This window comes from Monodelphis domestica, chromosome 8, assembly GCF_027887165.1.
Source record: "Monodelphis domestica isolate mMonDom1 chromosome 8, mMonDom1.pri, whole genome shotgun sequence".
Lineage (NCBI taxonomy): Eukaryota > Metazoa > Chordata > Mammalia > Didelphimorphia > Didelphidae > Monodelphis > Monodelphis domestica.
In genome coordinates this window covers 188,634,006-188,657,546 of record NC_077234.1, presented here as the reverse complement: position 1 = coordinate 188,657,546, position 23,541 = coordinate 188,634,006, and the positions used below count along the sequence as shown (strand labels likewise).

General features: G+C 36.5%; 1 protein-coding gene and 1 long non-coding RNA gene across 5 annotated transcripts in view; both read left to right on the top strand.

Moving 5' to 3' along the window:
* SH3RF3 (SH3 domain containing ring finger 3) overlaps positions 1–23,541 on the top strand; it is a 629,698-nt gene that overhangs the window by 8,475 nt on the left and 597,682 nt on the right. The gene's annotated exons all lie outside the window — the stretch shown is intronic.
* Positions 365–23,541, top strand: part of LOC130455917 (uncharacterized) — a 60,743-nt gene continuing 37,566 nt past the window's right edge. Inside the window, exon 1 of the long non-coding RNA XR_008914194.1 lies at positions 365–7,172. This is a non-coding gene — a long non-coding RNA (uncharacterized LOC130455917). The remainder of the gene's footprint in view (positions 7,173–23,541) is intronic.

The window sequence follows — 23,541 nt, the reverse complement described above, 5'->3', positions numbered from 1 at the left end:
CTCAATTTTATACTTGGGAAACTGAGGCAGAGATTAAATGACATGCCCAGAGTCACACATCTAGAAAGTATCAGAGGCTGGGTTTGAACTCTGGTCTTCCTGACTCAAGGCCCAAAGTTACATGCATACCAGCTAGCTACTGATCAGAATGTCTGGAAGGAAATTTTTCTGTATGTCAAGTCTAAATCAGCATTTAAAACTTCCATGTCATGATCCTAGTTCTTTGGGAGTTAGAATTTATCTTAACATATAAGAGTTTTTTTCCCTACTCTTGTAAATTTGAGATTGATAGTGATATATTAATTTATTATATATTATTATGTAAATTATATAATAAATAATATATTAATTATACCTACTTGGTTATAGCTTTGTGCCAATGAATTCAGCCAAGGTCATGGATGTGATGGCCAGTTAACTCATCTTCCTTCATCCACCTTCCCTTTTTGTTTTTCTTGTTCTGTCTGTCTGTCTGTCTGTCTGTCTCTCTCCCCTTCTTTCTTCCTCCCTTCCCCCTCCCTCTTGCTTTCTCATTTTCTCTTTCATTCTTCATCTCTTCCTCCCTCCCTCTCTCTTTTTCTTTCTCTTTCTTTTCTTCCTTAGTAGAATTTATTCTCAGGTATCTCAGCCCTTCCCTCTTCCCCTCACATCATAGAAGGTATCACCTGACAGAACTATGTTTATATAAATTATGTCTTTTGTATTTCTCTCTTTCAGTTCATTCACTAGAGGTGGACATTCACAAATTATTCTTCAAACATTAACTCTGTAATTTTACATAGTCTCTGATTTTTACTTGTTTCAGTTTTCATTATTTCATGTAGGTCTAAGTTTTAGAAAAAATAACCTGCTCATTGTTTCTTATGTCACAGTAGCATTCCAGGCTCAAGTTTCTTAATAGCTAGGATTGATATATCTTTTAAGTTTTTCAAAGTATTTTACATGCATTATTTCATTTGATCTTCACAATAGTCCTGGAGCTAGGTGTTATTCATTAGTGCTCCCATTTTACAGATGAGGAAACTGAGACTGAAGGAGGGTAAGTGACTTGCCTTCCTTCTGTCTCACCAAATGCCCAGTATAGACATTCATTGCATTTACCCATTGTTTGATTAATATTTGTTGAATTAATAAATGTGTATTAGTCAGGAGGACCAACCAGGAAATGGGTATAGCTCAATATATACCCAAATAAGAAAACAATTCAAAGCTTATGTCTATTGAAGGTGGTTTAGTAGGTTTTTTAAATACAAAGCACACGCCTTTATCCATGATGTTGGAAGCTTTTTAAGTAAGCTTGAAAGGTTAGTAATATCTTGTCTTGCTTTTGGATTCTAGTGGATTAGTTTAGACTAAATATCCATATAGAATACTTCCCTGAACCTGTTGCTTTCCCTTTTTTGATCTTATCCTTTGAAACCTGCCCAGTACTCTTGATCCTTGTAAGGTTCATTAAAGTGAAGGAAATCCAAACTAATCTGCTTAAGAAAAAAGCAAGGGGGGAACTAGGGTTGCTGATACAGTTGGTTGGCAAGCCTGGCACATAATTAAATTCAGCACCTTTAATCTGTATGAGACAATAACTAGTCTATAAATGCATAGAATTAGGCTTTGTCATGGTGTGGTTGTGCAAAAGAGAAAGATAGATACTATTTGTTCTTATGTTCTAGCTGTTCACAGTAGCCCTATGGGTTTTGTGGCAAGTGATAAAATTGTGTCTTAATTATGCACTTACTTCAAAGGCATGCTGTATCAATTCAATCTGCACTGTAGCTTTTCCTGATAATATTATGATGGGAAGGGGGAGTGCGGTTTTTGAAATAAAGCATCAGAAAGAGTTTGGTTGTGGGTGAAAATGTTTTTCTGTAGCTTCTCTTGCCAACTTGAGGTCAGTTTTATCAGATTTTCTGTTGCTTGGAAGATCTTCAGTAACTGAATTAGAAATGCATGCGTGATGTTTATCCTATTGGAATTTTAATTAACCTTAAAAGAAAAGGCTAATGTGAAGGTGTTGGTAGCATAGTAGGCTTTAAAAATATATACAGTCACATGCCATGTTTATGGAGCTTCCTTAACTGATGAGTTGAGTCAGAGTTGGAATGAAAGTGCTGGCACAGTTTGACTTTTCTACAGAAGTGGTTGCTTTATCCTTTGGAGCAGAACTCTTACACTCCAATGTCTTATGCATATTTAATGCTAGAACAGCCCCTTTAAGTAAACTAGAACTGGTCCAAAAGAGAATTGTTTCAGTTAGTTCTTTCCAATGTATTTATACTTAGCAGCTGATGTGGTGGTCATCTGTTTGAACAGGATATTTTGGTTTTGCCTAATGGATGTGTGTGAGCTCATATCTGCACTTAAGTGAAGTAGAGCTAGCTGTAAGAAAGTGGGCAAAAGGGAGAGGCCAGAGAATAGAAAAACTTGAAATGAGAGGAAACTTAAATGACTTTTTCAACCAAAAGAGCATCACAAATAGGAACTGAACAAGATGTACACATTAGAATTTGAGTTCAAGATGCATTTTCAAAGTAACTCAAACTTCTTTGGCTCCCTTTATGAACTGCGGTAAGAAGGGCATTGAATCCTTGGAATATCACTTAAGAAAAATTTTACTAGAAAGGTATTTATTCTTTGAAATTTCCTGGTTGAATATATTATATGGATATCTCCATATATTTATTTTTTAAGAATGACTATATTTGTCTTTTAAGAATGTTGTGTTTCTGGTGGAAACTCAAGCTTTTAGGAAAAAAATTAGAATTGGACTGGTAAAGCACTGTATATGAGCAAGCAGCAATCATCTCTTTTTTTAGCTTTTTTATTTTGTTATTTCCTCAGTATCCAAAAGGCATTCGCAGTTTTTTTTAACTTAAATCATTTTTATATCACATATAGCTTGATAGAGGTTGTTTTGGAAACGAAGTGTAAACTGTCTCTTTTGATATTTGAGTGCTTTCAAAAAACCTGATGTTGGCTCTACTGCTTATTGCTTATGAGGCATGGAGGAATGACATCAGACTCCCATGTGGGTATTTACAGCTTCTTTTATAAATCATATTATTCTGCTTTCACTTAAGGGTGACCTCCAGGGCACAGTCCTCAAATACTATTTTGCCAGGAAACACAAGAATTTTAATCAGAACACACAGAAACAACCAAGTTGAAATATATTGAGAATCTCTTCAACAATCTAAAATCTGAGTAGTGTCAACAATAGTTCTTAGGATTTACTATTTAGTATCTGGGTCCCAGGGAAGAACCTTTATTGTTTCTCTGAGTAAGGGATAATGCATGTTGATGTAGATGTAGAGGAAATGTTATGATCACAGGCTGAATTAGCTATTGACAAATATTGCTTTTTCTTACTGAGACTAATGATCATTTTTGTGTAGCCACTTTTTTCAAATATTCTTTTTTTTTTGAACAGTCAAATCATCACTGAACCAGATTATTGGAGAATTGATGTTTTTATACTCTTGTCATCTTGCTGGGACTTAGGGGCTCTTCAATTTCTATTCATTGCTCGTGGTGTCTTGAATTTATGTAGCATATGTCCTACATATAAAGTTCATTCATATATATTATAGAATGTTTAAGTAGGAAAGGGCAGGATGTTGCATTCACATTTTGTACATGGAGACAGTGAATATCTAAGAGTTCAAATCACTTGCTTAAAGCCACCAGGGACTAGAACCCTTCTTAGTTTAGCCTTTTATTCTGGATGATATTGCATGCAAATGAAGCTTTTAACTTCTGAATGTTGATTCAGAGTTAAAACTACTACATATAAGTCTTTACTTTGAGATTCTCAGAAGGCTATCAAATGATGCTTTGGAGTAACTGACTATATAAGAGTAATAAAACCTGTGGAAAGGAGATCTTTGACTCACATAAAAGTCTCATGTGTACCTCAGCTTCCACTGGCTATGCTCACAGAACACTTCAGCACAATGGACAGTAGCAATATTTTGTAGAATGAAAGATGAACCAAGGAGTAATAGACATGTGTCATGATATTTTTTGTAACTAACTTCTTTGAGTAGTTTTAATCTGTCCATGTTTATAGACAGTTTTACATTCAACTTGAACTTTGACTTGTTGACATGTCAACAACTTACCCAGACACTTGATTCTGATCAAACTGTCGTGCATACAGTGGAAAGAACACTGAAGCTGTGTGGAAAGGAAAACTGAATCAAGCTTTGGGCCTTTCTGTCACTCAGGTGGAACAGACAGCAATTGGAATGTTAGAGTGGAGATTGATGAACAGCAATGACAGTTGGTGGGTGGATGGGCAACAGAGAGTGACAGTTGCTCTCTAGTGGTGACTCTCTTTCCTCATCCTGGGACTGGAAGGACTGTTCTCTCCCTGTCTCTGGATAAAAGTACCTGGATTCCTGGATATTTCCCAACTGTGTACTCTACTTGGATTCCTGTGATTGTGTCATTGAACAAAAGGATTTAAGGGGAGTGGTTTGAACTATAAGACCAGTCTTTAGCCCAAAGAGACAGGCCCAACTAGCTATGAAGGTCAGCATCTTTTCTTTCTCTTGCTGTCTACTGCTAAAGACTTTGAATTTAATAAAGCTAGCACAGATTAGCATAGACAAGAATAAAAGAAACCCTACACCAGCCTGTGAGGCCTGGCCTCAGCTCAAAAAGCTGAGAAAGACTCAAACCCAATCTGTGACTAAGTATAGGGAAATCCCCTTTTCCTCTACCCTGATAGCCTCCCAGTTTGAACTTGTTATTAAATTCATCTTGAGTCAAATAACCCACTGTCAAATAAGAGGAGGACTGCCGTTTCAGGGGAACATAGAGGGAGCAGAACCTAAGGAGAGCCATTCAACATTAAACAGTCCTTACCCTGCTGGGTGACCTTGGTGGCGGGGGAGGCTTGTCCCTCAGGGAGCCCCCGTGCTTAACTGATCTGGGGTACCTTCAACATCAATCAATAGAGAAGACCTCCCCTCAGGCTGTCATAGTTGGCCCATTTCTCGGGAACCCCATTTTTCAGAGATAGTCTCTCAGCAGGGGGTATCCCTCTCCTTTTACCTCACCAGCATCTATATTCCCTCTATCCCTTCAACTCCTCCATTCCCTGTTACAAACCCTTCCTTATCCCCTGTACCATATCAATCCTCTATACTTCCTTTAACTATTACAGCTGGAACCAGAGGACATGAGGTTCAATTCTGGTTTCACTACTTTTTGTATGACCTCAGGAAATATGAAAGCAAATGAGGAAGCTAACATTTTGGTTCAGCTCCTTTCTTTTATGATTCTTGGTCTTTTACGTATATTAGTAATACCAACCATAAATGATTAGTTTAGACACAGAGTTTAATTTACCTTACAATTTCAACATTCAAAATTCCAATAATACTTAATATATCACTTAAGTATGTATATATTATCTACTCTGGACCTTACTAGAAGGGTGACCTTTTACAAGTCACTTAATCCCTTTAAGCCTTAGTTTCCTTACTCATAAAAAGTGGATAGTGATTGTAGTACTTGCCTTACAGGGTAGTTTTGATGATCCAGTGAGGTAATGCAAAGTGATTTGCAAGCCTATAATCCCTATATAAATACCTTTTGGGAACCTGTAGTATAGTTTTTTTTTGTAGCTTATTTTATTTTGCTATTCTTAATGTAGCCAAGAAGATCCATCGGAGAATTGCATAAGCATTTTTTGGTGTTCCCTTAGAGAGTAGTTAATTCTTTCAAAATTCCACGATGTCATTAAAAGAAAATAAAATATATTCTTAGATTCAATCAAATTTGAGGTTTTATAATTGATGCTATAAGATAGAGATGCCAACTATAAATTTACAAGAACTTAAGTTTGTTTGGATTCTTTGTTTTTAGTAGTCTTTGGTAGACATAAGCCCAGATTTCTGAAAACATTTAGTAAGGAAACCTAATAAATTACATTAGAAATTTAATATACTACTTTTGCATTGATATGCTGCCATTTTCCTCAGAAACCAAACTGTCATTCTTAAAACTTCTGGCATAAAAACTCTTTATTTTTCAAGTCTCCCATTGAACTCCTCTCTTCTTTCTTCATTTGAGGACCTAACTTAAGACTTTATTAAGAAAATTGAGACCATTTGTTGGGGTCTCCCTTTTCTTTCCTTCTCATCTTTCAATTGCTTGACATGCTATGCTATAAATTTTGGTTTGTAAAGATATAGCCATTTTCATTGTTGAGGTCAATCACTTCTCTACATATCTTCATAACACTCCTTACTCTTGTCTCTCCTATAGATTTGCCCACTATATCTCATTTTTCTATTTCTGTATTTCATTTTCTCCTTATTCATTGGTTTCTTCCCTGCTACCTACAAAAATACATCTCCATATTTAGAAAGCATCTCTATATTCTACCATCCTTGCTTGCAAATATTCTATGTCTCCTCCCTTTCTCAATCAAACTTCTTGAAAAAGTTTAGATATTCTCACTTTTTCTCTTTTCATCTTCTAAACCCTCTTTAGTCTGGATTGTGATATCATCACTCAATTAAAACGATTTCCTCTAAAGATACCACTGATATATTAAATTGTCAAATTGGGGATAGCATGTTCTCAGTTCTCATCCTTCTTGATTTCTCTGCCATATTTGACAGTGTTGTCCAGATTTTCTTTCAGTATAATTTCTCCTCATGATATTTGCCTTCTCCTGGTTCTCCTACCTGACAATTCCTTCTCATTTATATTGGTTGAATTGTGTTCCATGTCATTCCCCCACTCCCTATACCAATACTCCTAAGATTCTTTTACTTAGTGTCTGCATCAGCTCTCCTGGGTACAGTTATAGTCCCTCTACAGATGACTTCCAGATCTATGTATCTAACTCTATTCTGTCTCTTAAGCTGAAGCCCTGCAACATTATCTACCTAATAGATCTCTCAAACTGGTTGTCTTGTTAAGCATCTCAAACTCAACATATCCAAGCAGAACTCATATCTCTCTCCCTTCTCTGCTCATTCTATTCCTATTCTAAACTTTGCAATTACTGCCAAGGTGGTGTATTAGTGGGGAAATTCAGAAGGAACCAAAGTTGCCAGATACATGGGGAATAAATATAAAGTAACACCACTTCCTTCCTCCCCTTCCCCCAAGTTGTGATGTTAACAAATGGAGTCAGTTCTGACTGGACAGAAAGGGTAAGTAAAATTCCCTTCAGCCCTCCTTCTTTAAATGATGTTCTTTGAAGTTCCCCTCCTAACATATTGAATCTGATTGAAGTCTCTATTAAAAATCAAGATGTCTATTTATTTAGGTATAAAGGGTTGAAGAGTAATGAGGACAGAGGGAAAAGGAAATCCTTAGCTATTTCCCTATACAGATCTTGGGGATTTGAACCAGGGAGTCTTCTTTTAGAATAAGCTCTGAGGTTCCCCTAAGTGAAAAAGTTTTTATCCTAAAGGTATCACCAGTTGAAAGATAAGATCTTCTGTTGCTCAGGCAAAAGGATTGAGAAATGTTTATCTTCACAGCAAAGAGTAGTTCCCTCTCCTCCCAACTCATGGAGCAAAGAAACATTGGTTCCCCAACTGCTGCCTTTTTGAGCTTGGTTGGAAAGTTCCATACCATCCCCCATGTCAGCTGGGATTCTATCTCCTCTTCTCCTGAGACAGTCTTTCAAATTCAATCTTTCCATTGCTTCTGATCTTTCTCTTTTATACAGTGGGTAACACCATCCTAAGTCACAGAGGTTCTCAACTTTGGTGTCATTCTTGGCCCCTTCTTTATACTCACCCCACATATCCAAGCCAGTGCTAAATCTTGCCAATATCTCCCCTATCTCTTCCTTTCTTTCTATTCCTAAGCCTTTACTCTAGTTGAGACACTTATCATCTTCACTTAGACTATTGCAATAGCCTCCTAACTGATCTACCACATCTTCTCACCAGTCCAATCCAACTTCCACACAACTGCCAAACAGCTTTTCCTTAAGCATGATCCTGATCATGTTACATTAGCTCCTCCCAGCCTCCCAACACAACTCAATGAACTATATTGGCTCCATTTTGCTGCCTCTAGAATCAAATACAAATACGAACTTCTATATAAGTCATTTTATACTCTTTAACACCTGACCTTTTCCTACCTTTCCAGTCTTCTTTCACATTAATCTGGTTCACCTGCTCTATGGTCCAGCTATAATGGCCAACTTGCTGTTCTCTTTACATGATGCTTCATCTTCCATTTCTGTTCCTTTCCACTGACCGCCTTCCATGACTAGAATTTGTTCCAAATTCATCTCTGTGACTTGTATCTACTGGGTTCCCTTGAAATTTATAACCAACATCTTTCTCCTTTACTCTTGTCTTAATTGACTCATTAGTTGCTAGGTACCTCCTCCAAAGTACCTAGTATTCATTTTGTGTATGTTCTGTATATGCTTCTTGTTCACATGTTAGAATGGAAACTCCTTGAGGTCAGAGGCTGCTTTGTCTTTTGTTTTTGTATCCGTGGCACATAGCATGTGCTATGTGGCATGTGGTTAATACTGAGTCTGTAGAAGTTTTATCAGATCAAAAGGGTCTTTCACAAGTTCATATTTACACTCACAGGTTATATGAAACTAACCATTGTTCTGTGACTAAAAATCTATGCAGTTTATTGACCATAGATGTTTTCTCATAAAATATTAAAGATGTTGATTCCTTGCTCAAATAACAAGACCCAGGTGATGTGGACTTAGTTTATAAAATATTTTCGGTTTAAATCTAAGGCTGCTTGTTGTTTTTGTCAACCCCTAGTTCAATTAAATTACTCTATAGTCTTTTTAAAAGGCTTGAGAGTTGATGTAAGCAGTAGTTTGTCTATCACTGATATCAGCAATGTTCAGGCATTTGCCCCATATATCATATGTCCTTTGTGTGAAGTGATTTTGCTTAGATTGCCTTTATATAGTCATGTTCTTTTCCCAAACTTCAGCAATTTCTTGCTTTTTGATTTAGGAGTTGTCTGAATTTTGTTTTCTTCTCTCCAAGCAATTGTATTTGATCCTTACTTAGTCAACTTTTGGTTAATGATAAACTACACAGTGGAGCTGGTTGATATTAATGGCAATTTATATATGAAGGCATATATACCTTTATATCCCCAGAGTAGGCATGGTCTCATTTCTCCTGATAACTTCTACTGGTCTTAATCTGTACAGTATCTAGAGAAGCGACATTACTTACTTACTGTGACCTGTAGCAACTTTCTCATTACAATTAAGGTGTTAAAGAGAATGGGAAGCCCTTTTGTGCAAAGAGAAGACTAGGTTGCAGAGTGGACAGAGCAGTGGTATTAGAATTTAGAACTACCTGCATTAAGTCGTATCTCAGTTGTTAGCTATATGACCCTGGGCGAGTTGTTTAACCTCCATTTGCCTCAGCCTTCTCATTTATAAAAGAGCATTTGTAAACCTTTTTTTTTTAAATAAAAGGGTTTTTGTACAACACTTTGCAAACCTTCTAAACACTCTATAAATACTAGTTATGATAATGATGAGAAATAAAAATGCCTTTCTCCATTATTCTCCAATATAATCAGACAGATCTCAATGAAGTGAAAAGTGCTCCTCACCACCTATTAGGCAATATTTGCCTAGAGAGCTGCTAGAAGAAAAGGGCTTTTATTAATATACAATAAATTAATAAAAGAATCCCACCTTGGTGAATGACAGAACAGGGAAGCTTTCCAAATTGGTTATGGGGAGGTAGTGGTATTTAGATTTAGATTTGGATCAGGAAATTGTTGAGGATAGTTGTACAACTGTGGGCAAGTGACTTAACATCTCTAACTATAATATCTATGATACCTATCTTTCGGAGCTAATCTGAGGCTTAAATGAGATGCTGGTAACATTAGAGTGCTATAGAAAAATGGTGAGTGTAATCCTGAGCAAACTGTTGACCTCAGTTTCCTCGTATGTAAAATAAACTGGAGAAGGAAGTGGCAAACCTTGACTGTCTTTGTCAAGAAAACCCCAAATGGGTTCATGAAAAGTAGGACAGGGTGACTCAACAACGACAAAAAATAGAGTGAGGATGATATTCATGGTTTACCAGTTTAGTGATAGATAGCTGGTCTTCATGGTACTAGTTCATTAACAATGCAAATATCTCTCTCACAACAAAATCAACCTTACAGCCCATCCAAACTGGCATCTTTGAGTTCTTTCAGTTGCCTCTGTTCAGCTCTGTGTCTGTATCCATTTTTGTTTTCCCAAGCTGTTTCCAGTGCTCTTTCTTCAGTGTTCCCTTCTGTAGGCTGTGTGTTTTCTTGACAATTGCTGGTTTGTTGGCCCTTTAAGGTTTTGATCAGCTGGCTTTGTGTTTCACAACAGCCACAGTTAGTCATCATCTCTGTCCTGCTTCCCAGTGGTCTTAGTTTAGTGATGGAAAGCATTTGGGTTTATTATGCACATGTATGCTTTTAAAGAATCCTGGGAGCTCTGTTTCACTATGAAAATCCTCTCTGAGCAAGATTAAAATATCACCACAAAATGAATACAGGAGTGACAACAAGGAGACAGAGTGAAACAACCTTCAAGAAAAGAAAAACCTAAAAGGTAGGCAGAGACCATCTGGGGAACTGAGGTGAGAGGGGAGCAGAGCTTAGCAGGAGGCTATAGCAGGGAGTGAAGAGCAAGCCAAGAGTAACCCCCACTCCACCCCACATCTGCTGTCACAGGTTTCAAATTTAAGCCCTCGATAAGAGTCAGATCCTGAGATACTGTCTGGGTAAATAGTGATCCAAGCCAACTCACATCCCTTGAAATTTTAAACTGGTGGAGAAGTCTGTAGTCCCAGCCCAGGGCAATCTGGGCTGAAGGAGGCTAATCTGTGTGGGTCCAGAGCAAAGTCAGGAATCCCAGTCTGAGTTTGGGATGAGGACACAGTTCTTGGGGGAGCCCCACATGATCTTTTTTCCCAAAATTAAGGACAGAGTTCCAGGACAGGGCAATCAAAGGTGTGCCTGATTGAATCAAGAACACTTTGAGATAAAAAACCTGAGGATAAGCCTGGGGCTAGAATTTGATCAGCACCTGACCTCATTAAGTTCAGAATGATATCAAAAGCTTACATCCAAGCCTGAGGAAAGTCTTTAAGCTATCAGAATTTTAAGGTCAATTGAATAATATGGGGGAGGGGGCTCTCAGAGTTCTCAGCCCTCAGACTACCTGGTAAACTAGTTACAACCAAGAAAATAAGCTGAAAATAGCATTAAGGAAGGATTGACGGTTAAGGAGGTACCCCAACTTTCCAGAAAACAGAGCCTATCTATAATTAGATAGGAAAGATGAGCAAACAACAAAAAAGCACCTAACTTTAAAGACTTTTTATGGAGACAAAGAGCAAGGAACAGTCACAGAAGGGGACAGTGACAGCAAAGGAAACACATGCAAAGTCCAAAAGAAAAATATGGATTGGACACAGAGTCTGGGAGAGCTCAAAAAAGACTTCAAAAAGCAATTAAGAGAGGCAGAGGAAAAGTGGGGAAGAGAAATGAAAGAGATGCAAGAAGAAATGAAAGTGATACAAGAAAAAATGGACCAATTGAAAAAGGAGAACCAAAAACTGACCGAGGAAAACCAGCTCTTAAAAATTGGAATTGACCATCTAGAAAAGAATGATTTCATGAGAAATCAAGAAACAATAAAGCAGAATCAAAGGAATGAAAAAAAAGAAAACATGAAATATCTTATTGAAAAAATAGCTGATCTATAAAATAGATCTAAGACAGACAATTTGAAAATAATTGGACTATCTGAAAGCCATGATGAGGAAAACACCTTAGACATCATATTACAAGAAAGTATCAAAAATAATTACCCAGAGATCCTCAAACAAGAAAATAAAATTTAAATTGAAAGAATTTACAGATTGGCTTCAGAAAGAAATCCTAAACTGACAACTTCCAGGAATGTAATAGCTAAATTCAAGAGCTATCAAGCCAAGGAAAAAATACTTCAAACAGCCAGAAAGAAACTATTCAAATACCAGGGAGCTACAATCAGGATGACACAGGACCTAACAGCTTTTACATTAAAGGATCGAAGACATGAACTATGATATTCAGAAAGGCAAAAGATTTGTGTTTACAACCCAGAGTCACCTATCCAGCAAAAGTGAGTATATTCTTTCAGGGGAAAAAATGGTCATTCAATAAGATAGAAGATTTCCAAGCATTCCTGAGGAATAAGCCAGACCTAAACAAAAAATGTGAAGTCCAAACAGGAGACACTAGAGAAGCCCAAAAGGGTAAATAAAAAAGAGAAAATTTAAGGGACTCATTAAGATTAAAATGTTTATATGTCTACATGGAAAGAGGATTTCTGTAATTCTCAAAAATTACTCTTAGTAAAGAGGATAGAAGGAATTTACTCAGAAAGAGGGAGGAGAAGTAAGCTGATTATGATTATATGATCTATATGATGATACATGATGATATGATGCATGTATAAATGTGATGATATGGAATGATATGTACATGCGATATATGTATGCATATGAATGACATGTAAAAATTAATCAAGGGCTGAAAGAGAGGGTTGCACTAAGAGAAAAGGGAAGGGAGAGATAGAATGAGGTAATTATATAACATAAAGAGGCGTGAAAAATCAATAAAGGGGAGGATAAGGGTGGTGATGGGCAATGCTAAAACTTTACTCTCATTGTAACTGGCTCAGAGAGGGAAAAATGAATATATGCAGTGGGGTATAGAATTCTTTTATCACCTTATAGGGAAGTAGTAGGGGAAAAAAATAAGGGAAGGAAGTGGTAATTGAATGAACGGGGATATGTGAGGGGTGACAAAAAACAAATTACTGGTGAGGAGGAACAGAATGAAAGGGAATAGAGCACGATCTGAAGGGGATAATATGATGGAAGGCAATACACAGTTAATAATTATAACACTGAATGTGAATGGGATGAGCTCATTCATTAAACGGAAGTGGATAGCAGAGTGGATTAAAAACCAGAATCCTACTATATGTTGTTTATAAGCAACTCATTTGAGGCAGGGTGACACACAAAAATTCAAGGTAAAACTGGAGCAGAATTTATTATACATCATCTAAAGTAAAAAAGCAGGAGTAGCAATCATGAAACTAGATAAAACTAAAGTAGAAATTGATCTGATTAAAAGGGATATGGAAGGAAATTACATTTTGCTAAAAGGTACTATAAACAATGAAGTAATATAATTGCTAAATATTTATGCACCAAATGGTATAGCATCTAAAGTCCTTTTTTTTTTAAATCCTTACCTTCCTTCTTAGAGTCAATACTGTGTATTGGCTCCAAGGCAGAAGAATGGTAAAGGCTAGGCAATGAGGGTTAAGTGACTTGGCCAAGGTCACACAGATAGGAAGTGCCTGAGGCTAGATTTGAACCTAGGACCTCTCATCTCTAGGCCTGGCTCTCAATTGACTGAGCTACCCAGCTTCCTCCAGCATCTAGATTTCTAAAGGAAAAATTAAAGGAGCTCAAAGAGGAAATAGCATGAGCATGCTAGTGGGGGTTCTCAACTGTCCCCTGTCAGAACTAGAATAATTTCAATAAAGAATAAATAAGAATGAAGTAAGGAAAGTAAATGAAATGCTAGAAAAATTAGAATTAATAGATATCAGGAGAAAACTGAATAGGGATAAAAAAGAATATACCTTCTTCTCAGCAGGACATGTTACATATACAAAGATCAACCATGTACTAAGGCATAGAAATATTGCAAACAAATGCAGAAAATCAGAAATAATAAATGCCACTTTTTCAGATCATAATGTGACAAAAGTTATAATTAACTAGGGCCCATAGAAAGGAAAATTTAAAATTAATTGGAAATTAAATAATCTAATTCTTCAAAACTGGTGGGTCAAAGGAGAAATCATAGCAACAATTATGAACTTCATTAAAGAGAATGACAGTGAGGATACATCATATCAAATCCTATGGGACACAGCCAAAGCAGTACTTGGGAAAAATTATATCACTGAGTTCCTATGCCAACAAAATTGAGAGGGTGGAGATCAATGAATTGGGCTTGCAACTTAAAAAGTTAGAAAAAGATCAAATTAAACCCCACCCAGATAAAAACTAAATTGGAAATCCTGAAAATTAAAGGAGAAATTAATAAAATTAAAAGTAAAAAAAAACAACAAACAACCTGTTGAACTCATAAATAAGAACAGGAGATGGTACTTTGAAAAAAAAACAAATAAAACAAGTACTGGTTAATCTAATAAAAAAAGGAAGAAGATAATCAAATTAATAGTACCAAAAAAGAAAAGGGTCACCTTACTTCTAATGAAAAGGAAACTAAGGTAATTATTAAGAACTATTTTGCTCAATTATATGGCAATAAATATGACAATATAGGTGAAATGGGTGAATATTTACAAAAGTATAAATTACCTATATTAACAAAAGAGGAAATACAATACTTACATAATCCTATCTCAGAAAAAGAAATTGAACAAGCCATCAAGGACCTTCCTAAGAAAAAACCCCCAACGCCAGATGGATTCACATGTGAATTCTTTCAAACATTTAAAGAAAAACTAATCCCAATACTACACAAATTATTTGACAACATAAGCAAAGAAGGAGTTTTACCAAATTCCTTTTATGACACAAATGTGGCACTGATTCCAAAGCCAAGTGGATCAAAAACAGAGAAAGAAAACTACAGACCAATCCCCTTAATGAATATGGATGCAAAAATCTTAAATTAAATACTAGCAAAAAGACTCCAACAAGTTATCATGAGGATTATTCACTATGATCAAGTGGGATTTACACCAGAAATGCAAGAATGTTTTAGTATTAGGAAAACTATCCATATGATTGACCATATCAATAATAAAACCAATAGAAATCACATGATTATTTCACCAGATGCAGAAAAAGCCTTCATCAAAATACAACACTTATTGAATACTTTAGAAAGTATTGGAATATAAGGGCCATTCCTCAAAATAATAAAAAGTATATATTTAATATCAGAAAGTATCATCTGCAATGGGGTCAAGTTAGAAGCCTTCCCAATAAGATCAGATGTGAAGCAAGGATGCCTATTATCACCTCTGTTATTTAATATTATTCTCAAAATGCTAGTGATAGCAATTAGAGAAGAAAAAGAAATTGAAAGGATTAAAGCAGGAAATGAGGAAACTAAACTATCACTCTTTGTAGATGATATGATGGTATACTTAAAGAACTCCAGAAAATCAACTATAAGGCTAGTGGAAATAATTAACAAGTTGAACAAAATTGTACTATATAAGACAAACCCACATAAATCATTAGCATTTCTACATATTTCCCACAAAACTCAGCAGCAGGAGTTAGAAAGAGAAACTCCATTTAAAATCACTCTAGGGGGTAGCTAGGTGGCTCAGTGTATTGAGAGTGAGGCCTAGAGACCAGAGATCCTAGGTTCAAATCTGGCCTCAGACACTCCCCAGCTGTGTGACCCTGGGCCAGTCACTTAACCCCCATTGCCTAGCCCTTACCATTCTTCTGCCTTGGAGCCAATACACAGTATTGACTCCAAGATGGAAGGTAAGGGTTATTAAAATAAAATAAAATAAAATAAAATCACTCTAGACAATATAAAATATTTAGTAATCTATCTGCCAAGACAAAAACATAAAACTTTTATAAACACAACTACAAAATACTTTTCACAATTAAAATGAGATCTAAGTAATTGGAAAAATATTAAATGCTCCTGGGTAGGATGAGCTAATATAATAAAAGTGACAATCATATCCAAATTAATTTACTTATTCAGTGTCGTACCTATCAAATTATCAAAAACCTTATTTATAGAATTAGAAAAAAATATGACAAAGTTCATTTGGAAGAACAAAACATCAAGGATATCAAGGGAAACAATACGAAAAAAAAATGTAAAGGATGGGGGCCTAGCAGTATCAGATCTTAAACTGTACTATAAAGCAGTAGCCATCAAAACAATATGGTACAGACTAAGACAGAAGGGTGGATCAATGGAATAGACTAGGTGTAAATGACCTCACCAAACTATTGTTCCATAAACCCAAAAATGCCTTTGGGGACAAGAACTCCCTATTTGACAAAAACTGCTGGGAAAATTGGAAAAGAGTATGGGGGAAAATTAGGTTTAGGTCAACATTTTACACTGTATATCAAAATAAATTCAAAATGGGCAAATGACTTAAATATAAAGAATGAAATCATAAATAAAGTGAACATAGAATAGTATATCTGTCAGATCTGTGAGAAAGGAAGGAATTTAAAACCAAGCAAGAGATAGAGAACATTGCAAAATGTAAAATGAATGATTTTGACTATATCAAATAAAAAAAGTTTTATACAAACAAAACCAAATGTATCCAAACCGAGAAGGAAAGAAACAAACTGAGAGAACATTTTTATAACAAAACTCTCTGACAAAGATTTAATTTCCCAAATATATAAGTCAAATTTACAAAAAATCAAGCCATTTCCCAATTGACAAATAGTCAAGGGAAATGAATAGGCAGTTTTCACATGATGAAATCAAAACTATCAATAATCACATTAAAAAGTGTTCTAAATCCTTCCTGATTAGAGAAATATGAGTTAAAACAACTCTGAGGTACCACCTCATACCTAGCAGACTGGCCAATATGGTAGCAAAGGAAAGTGACAAATGTTGGAGGGGATGTGGCAAAATGGGACACTAATACACTGCTGGTGGAGTTGTGAATTGGTCCAACCATTCTGGAGGGCAATTTGGAACTATGCCCAAAGGGCTTGTAAAGAATGACTACCCTTTGATCCAGCCATACCACTTTTGGGTTTGTACCCCAAAGAGATAATAAGGAAAAAAGACTTGTACAAAAATATTTGTAGCTGTGCTTTTTGTGGTAGCAAAAATTTTGGAAAATGAGGGGATGCCCTTCAATTGGGAAATGGCTCAACAAAGTGTGGTATATTTTGGTGATAGAATATTATTGTGCTGAAAGGAATAATGAACTGGAGGAATTCCATGTGAACTGGAACAACCTCCAGGAATTGATGCAAAGTGAAAGGAACAGAACCAGAAGAACCTTATACAAAGAGACTGATATGTTATGATATAATCAAACATGATAGATTTTTCTACTAGCATCAATGCAATGATTCAGGACAATCCAGAGGAACTCATGAGAAAAAAAAAATCCACATCCAGAGAAAGAACTGTGGGAGCAGAAACACAGAAGAAAAACATAGGAGTGATCATATAGTTCGATGGGAATATGATTAGGGTTTTAATGTGTAAAGGTCACTCTATTGAAATTGTTAATAAAATAGAAATACGTTTTGAACAATGATACATGTATTACCAAATAGAATTGCTTGTCAGCTTTGGGAGTGGGGAGGGAAATGGGGGGGAATCATGAATCATGTAACCATGGGAAAATATTCCAAATTAAAAATAAAGGATCCTGGTGGGGTGGGAAAGCTTTGTTGGGGGGAAAACCCCCCTTGAGTGTTATCTTCATTTTAAAACAGTTTCTAAGTGGTCCTTAGGTAAATTTAGGCTGCTGGCTACCCTTTTAATATTTCTTAATGAAGTCTATAGATACTTGAGGGGAAGGTACATTGGTTTCAAAATTAATTCAAGAATTTATATAAATATTTGAATTCAGGATCATATGCTTTATAGATTCACCCCTTTTAAAAGTTCCCACTGTGGCTGTCAGAAAAGTTCTGATATAAAAAAGAGATGTTGCTCTTGATCCTTGCTTTATCTCCCAGTCCGTTCTCCATCATTCATGATCCAGCTTCTAGTAGAGACTCTTATTCTGTTTTAAGGAGTCTGGCATCTGGTAATTTTATAACTTCCTGATTTGATTCCAGCAGAGAGAGTTGGCACATATGAAGCCTTTCTCTTTAAGGTAAATTTAGCTACTGAAAGAAGACTTTTAAATGAGATACTTATCTGAGGATTAGGCCCATTATCAAGATCCTAGTTTGCTCTTTTGGGTTTAGAACTCCAGATTTGGTTACATTTGAGTGGTTTTTAAATTTAGCATCCATCCAAAAGTTTGGTTAGTGAAAACCTGACTTATCTCCTGGTAGTTTCCCAGTCTTTGGTTTGCCTAGTAAATAATTGAGATTTGTGGTTTGGATATTCACCTGTGTGTATTTGTTTGTTAAATAAGAAAAAAGGTTGCTTATCAAGGAATACTGGAATTGAAGAATTTTCAAGGTAGTGGATCAGCAAAATGGAAGGTGACCCAAAGTATTGCCACTGTGAAAAATTGTCCCTGATATTTGTAGATATAGAAAGTTCCAATTGGAGTTATGGAAATCTTGGCTCTTAGTACAGTTGGCAGGTATTTTCCCAGTCCCTCAGGTTTTGCAACCTAAGTTTTATTCTTGTCTCCTCTCTGTCTTTCAGCTCTCCACAGTGCCCCCCAGCACCCCCTCCCAATTTGTGCCAAGGTTTGTCAATTTCACTGTTATATTTCAGATATTTACTGTGTGACCATAGTCAAATCATTTAACCCTGTTTGCCTCAGTTTCCTAATCTGGAAAATGATCTGGAGAAGGAAATGGCAAACTATTCCAAGATCTTTACCAAGAAAACCCAAATAGATGCCCAAAGAATCTGACATGATTGAAACAACTAGACAACCCCAATAATTAGGAAGGGCCCCATTGGATGAGGATAGACTTTGTATAAAAGGGAGCATGAGTTATGTCTGTAAGGAAATGAGGGATTCTGTGGGGCAGAGGTGAGAGAGAAGTATATTCCAGCCAAGGAAACATCCTGTGTTAGGGAAGTATGAACTCACAATTTCTTAACATATCATCATAGCCTTATGCATGTCCACATATAAATCAGAGAGGCATTCTGCTTGGAGTCAAGACATGGGATTGAATGAAAAATGCCCTATTGGGGCATGTATAGCCATGGGGAAATCATACAGTCTCTCTTCGAATGTTTCATAATTTAAAAAATGCGAATGGTAATAGCATCTACTTCACAGTTCTGTTTTGAGAATCAAATTAGACAAAGTTTTATATAAAAGTGAACTTTTGCTATTAACCTGTTCTCTGATGCTTTTAAAAATACCATCAGACACCACTGAAAGGTGACCATTAGAATACAAACTTCTAGAGAAAGAACTGATGGAGCCTGAATGTAGATTAAATCATACTGTTTTTCACTTTCTTTTGGGAGAGTCTGAATCTTCTGCCACAACATGACCAATGTGGAAATATTTTTTTTCTGATCTCACATGTATACCTAGATTATATTGCTTACTGCGATAGGGAAGAAGGGGAGAAAGGGAGAGAATTTGGACTCGAAATTGTAGAAAACAGATGTTTTTTACATGTAATTAGGAAAAAATGAAATATATTAATTTTTAAAAAACACTCCTTGAGGTCCTGGACCTTCAATTTGGTCTTTGTCTACTTAGCACAGTACCTCTGTAGTGTGCACTTAAAACATGCTTGTTGACCCTCCTTGATTACATACCTGTGTATTCAGCTGATTCATGTCTTTACTTACTCTTCTTTTGTGTATTTGCTACTGTCTATCTCCTCTTCATGTAGCCAAATCATGAGTAAAGTGGGAAATGGGCGGTTTTATCCCTTAAGAGTAACCTTTCCTTATTCTTGACTCTGAAGGCCACAGAATTGGATTCATCGAGGTAGGAGAGGGGAGGGTTACAGGAGAAATTGGTATTATCAGAAGATACTTAGGGACCTTTAAAAAATGAGCAAGCAATCTTTTAGTAAATGACTACCAGATTTCCCTGATAGAGCTTAAGCATAGACTCTTTCTTTTCCTAGTGATCTTGGAGAAAAGCAGAGTATTCTCTTATTTCTGGGAGCGAAAAAAATAAAAGCACATGGCCAAATATGAACAGTCCTGCCCTCATTTCTCTCCCTGAGAGATGTTTGTTTTATGAACACCATTTACTACTTTTAGTTTGATTATGCTTTGCTGAGAAGGAAGAAGAGGCCACATGGCAGTGTGGTAACAAGCCAACAAGTATTTATTAAGTACCAGGTATTGCATTAATGACTGGAAACCTGAAGAAAGGCACCATTAACAAACCCATGCATTTGGACCCCAAACGAGTACTTGAGACCACATCCTAGTTCTGCTGATTGATACTTGTATGTGTATCGTGGCCTTTGCCAAGTCTTCACCTTTTGGCACCTCACTCATGACTTGTGAAAAGAGGGAGTTAGACTTGTTCATCATTAAGGTCCCTTTTTAGCCATGCACCCTATTAAAATTCTGCCATTATTGTTTAAATAATTGGGTCTGTGACAGCTTTTATGTTGTAAAGGAATGGCCTCCATCAGCAATGTTAACATTACTTGTGCCAAGCAAAGCTGTTGTTACTGAATAGTAAATTTATTGCACTGTTTGTACCATATTGTGGCCCAAAAGAAAGCTATATATATATTTTGCCATCTGCTGCCTGGTCAACAGATCTGGTGATAAGTCAACACTTCAGTGAATTATTTTGGAGTACTAAACATAGTACTGTATGTGGTCCAAAGTAAAATGCCTATAAATTATGTAGGATGGATAGTTGGAATGAATCACAGAGAGCCCTACTTTTGTTTTTTTTCAAAGCAAAACATCAAATAAGTAGTCACTGCCAATCAAGGGGTCTTTCAAATTATGCTTTCCTTTTAAGTTCAATGACAGGGTAATTTAGTTGGGATGGGGAGAATGATAAAAGGAGACAAAGGTTAAAGGAAGACAGAAAAGTTGAGAGACAGACAGTTGGAGACAGAGAGAAAAATCAGGAATTGGGGGAAGCTTAGAAAGACAGAGGGACAGAGACAGAGAGAGAGAGAGGGACATGGACTAACAGAGGCAGACATGTACTAATGGAGATGGAGAAAGAGTGACATACTGATATTTAAAACCTATAGTTGTAATAGGAATCAGATATTACTCCCCTAGCCAGATTCATTTTTCACTAAACACAAATGGCATTTCTTGCTCTTAGATATCAATATGTTCATATATTAGTAACTGGCCTGGCAGTTTTCTCTTTTGCATGAAAGTTTGGGAGAATATTTGATAAATGGACATTGATGTTAGTATTCATATTATTTTTCAAAAGAAAAAATGGAAAACTTGGTTAGATTGTTGGTAGAAGCGGAGTGTAGGGTAGGGTTAGGAGGGGGGAAAGAATGACCTATGCTAGAAAGGGAACTTGGTAGGTCTGATAGGTCAGACCCCTGGATAGTTAAACCAGCCATGAAAGAGGATGACAAATTCTGTTTCTAAGGACCTTATGAGACTGAGATTCCATGAACTTATGTTATATCTTGGTCTTTACAAGTCTTTGTCCTTTTAGGAATGAAATTCATTAGATCAAAAGAAAACATTCTTGCTGCAATTTAAACCTTGTTGGACCTCCTGAAGAAGAGAAAAGGCTAGCATCCTTTTAATCATGACCAGCTCCTTTTTAGGTAAAAGTAATTGGTTTTTAGTCACCTATTAAATTAATTTCACCTATTAATTTATGACCAAAGAGACAACTTTTGCAATCTGGGAGTAAATCACTTGGTATGGCGATATGTGCAGAGAGGATGCATTTTAACTCAAATTTCAAATTAGCACCTGTACACACCAACAGGTATTCCTTGATGAATGAAGGCTAAGTAATTGATGACCATGGGGAATATTACTGTTGACTGGTTCTATTTTGATGAGTAATAGACCCCATTAGATCATAGCAAAATGCTCAATTATATATAATTGAAGATGCCATTAGTCAGAAACCACAGTGTTAAAAAAAATGCTAAAAGGATGGTTTCTAGTATTGAAGGGTGCATTTGTAATTTACAAAGCAAAAAAAAAAACCAACTCTTTGGACCAAATGATTATAAAGGTCCTGGATTAAAGGTAGAACCTGTATATGAAAGCTGTTGCCCTTTCGATCTTCGACATTTTTAATGATATCCACTTCTGTGGCATTTACTCATTTTTAAGTAAACTCTGCTCTTCATAGTAAGCTGTGAATAGCTTTTGGCTGGTGGTTTGATCAAAAGAGAAGTTTAGACCTGTGGCAGGGACCATTGGGCAGCTAGACTTCTAGACAGAAGGAGCAGAAGCATCCTTTTAGGAATGTTTCTCTTCCATGCCAGCCGAATGTGCTGCTGGAGAGACACAGGAGCTCACTCCTTCTTGGGACTGGATTGAGATCACAGGTTGGCAGTTGTACAACATTCACTGGTCATGCCCTAGGGCAGAACTGGGCCCCTGGCATGGATTTCTCCCATTTGGAACTAATGACTTACTGTAGAAAGACTGAAGTCTTTTGGCATAAGCTCCTAAGGTCCTTCCTGAGCCACTCCACTCCTTAAAATCAAGAGTCAAGTGTCTAGAGGAAATAACTTCAGGCTATTAATAACATTGCTATTAATAATCATGCTGACAATCATTTGCTCTAATAAACTCAAACTCACCTTCATCCTGAAGGGTCCCACAGCATTTCACAAACCACATATGAATGAAAAGTTTCACAGGGAGATATGAGCCTCTTTTGGAGTGGGAGCACAGTAGCCAACCAGAGTGCAGCATGGACTGCAAAGAAAGAAGAGGGAGGAAAGCATGCATCAACAGTCTCAGGGAATGAATGTCTTCCTTACTTAGCAGAGGGTAAAAATATTACCATTCAAGTTTCAGAGACCTTTTTTTTTGTCCTAGGATTTAAAGCAGTCAGTGTAAAGGAGGTAAATAGGTAGAACTGAAAGATCTTTTGAGGCTCAAATGGTAACTTACTCCTTTGTTTCAAATTCATTGTGCCAGAAGATGAGCAGTAAGGGGCTCTTCTGCTGTGAGAATGAGCTTGTACCCTCTACCCCCTTCTCTCTCCTCCTCTCATTGCTTCCATTTTCCTTCCTGCTTCCCTGTTTCTCCTTCTTCTCCCCCTCCCCATTAGTCTTGTTTAGTAAAATGTAAGCTCCTCTAGGGAAGGGCCAATATTAACTCTGTGCCCCCAGCACCTATCATTGTGCCTTGGCTATGGTAGATGCTTAATAAATGTTGGTTGAATGAAACTACCTTGCTTTAAAAAAAATCAAAACTGCTTTAACTTTAATGAGGAAGTCTGATCCTGTTTAAGAGAAAATGTGTCCTCTTTCTCTTTTTGCAGACATGGGGGCTATGACAGATACTGTCAAATTTGGATAATGTGACAGTTTTGCTGATCTGATTTTTTTCCTTTTTCATTATAAGGGTGATTCTTGGGAGTGTTGGGGTAAGAATATGTTCAGAAATGGAGGTGATGGAAAAACAAAAGAAAACAATAAAATTTTATTAGTGAGGTTTATCTATCTCTTGCATGAGCATAGTTGTTTTTCATGTTCTCTCTCCCCTTAGAAGATGAGCTCCTTAATGGTTGGGACCACATCTTTCCCTTTCTTTGTCAGTTCTGGGTGAGGAAGAGAGGGAACAACATTTGTCAGTCACCTACTATGTGTTAGGACTATGCCAAATGTCTTACAGATGCTCATCTCATTTGAGTTT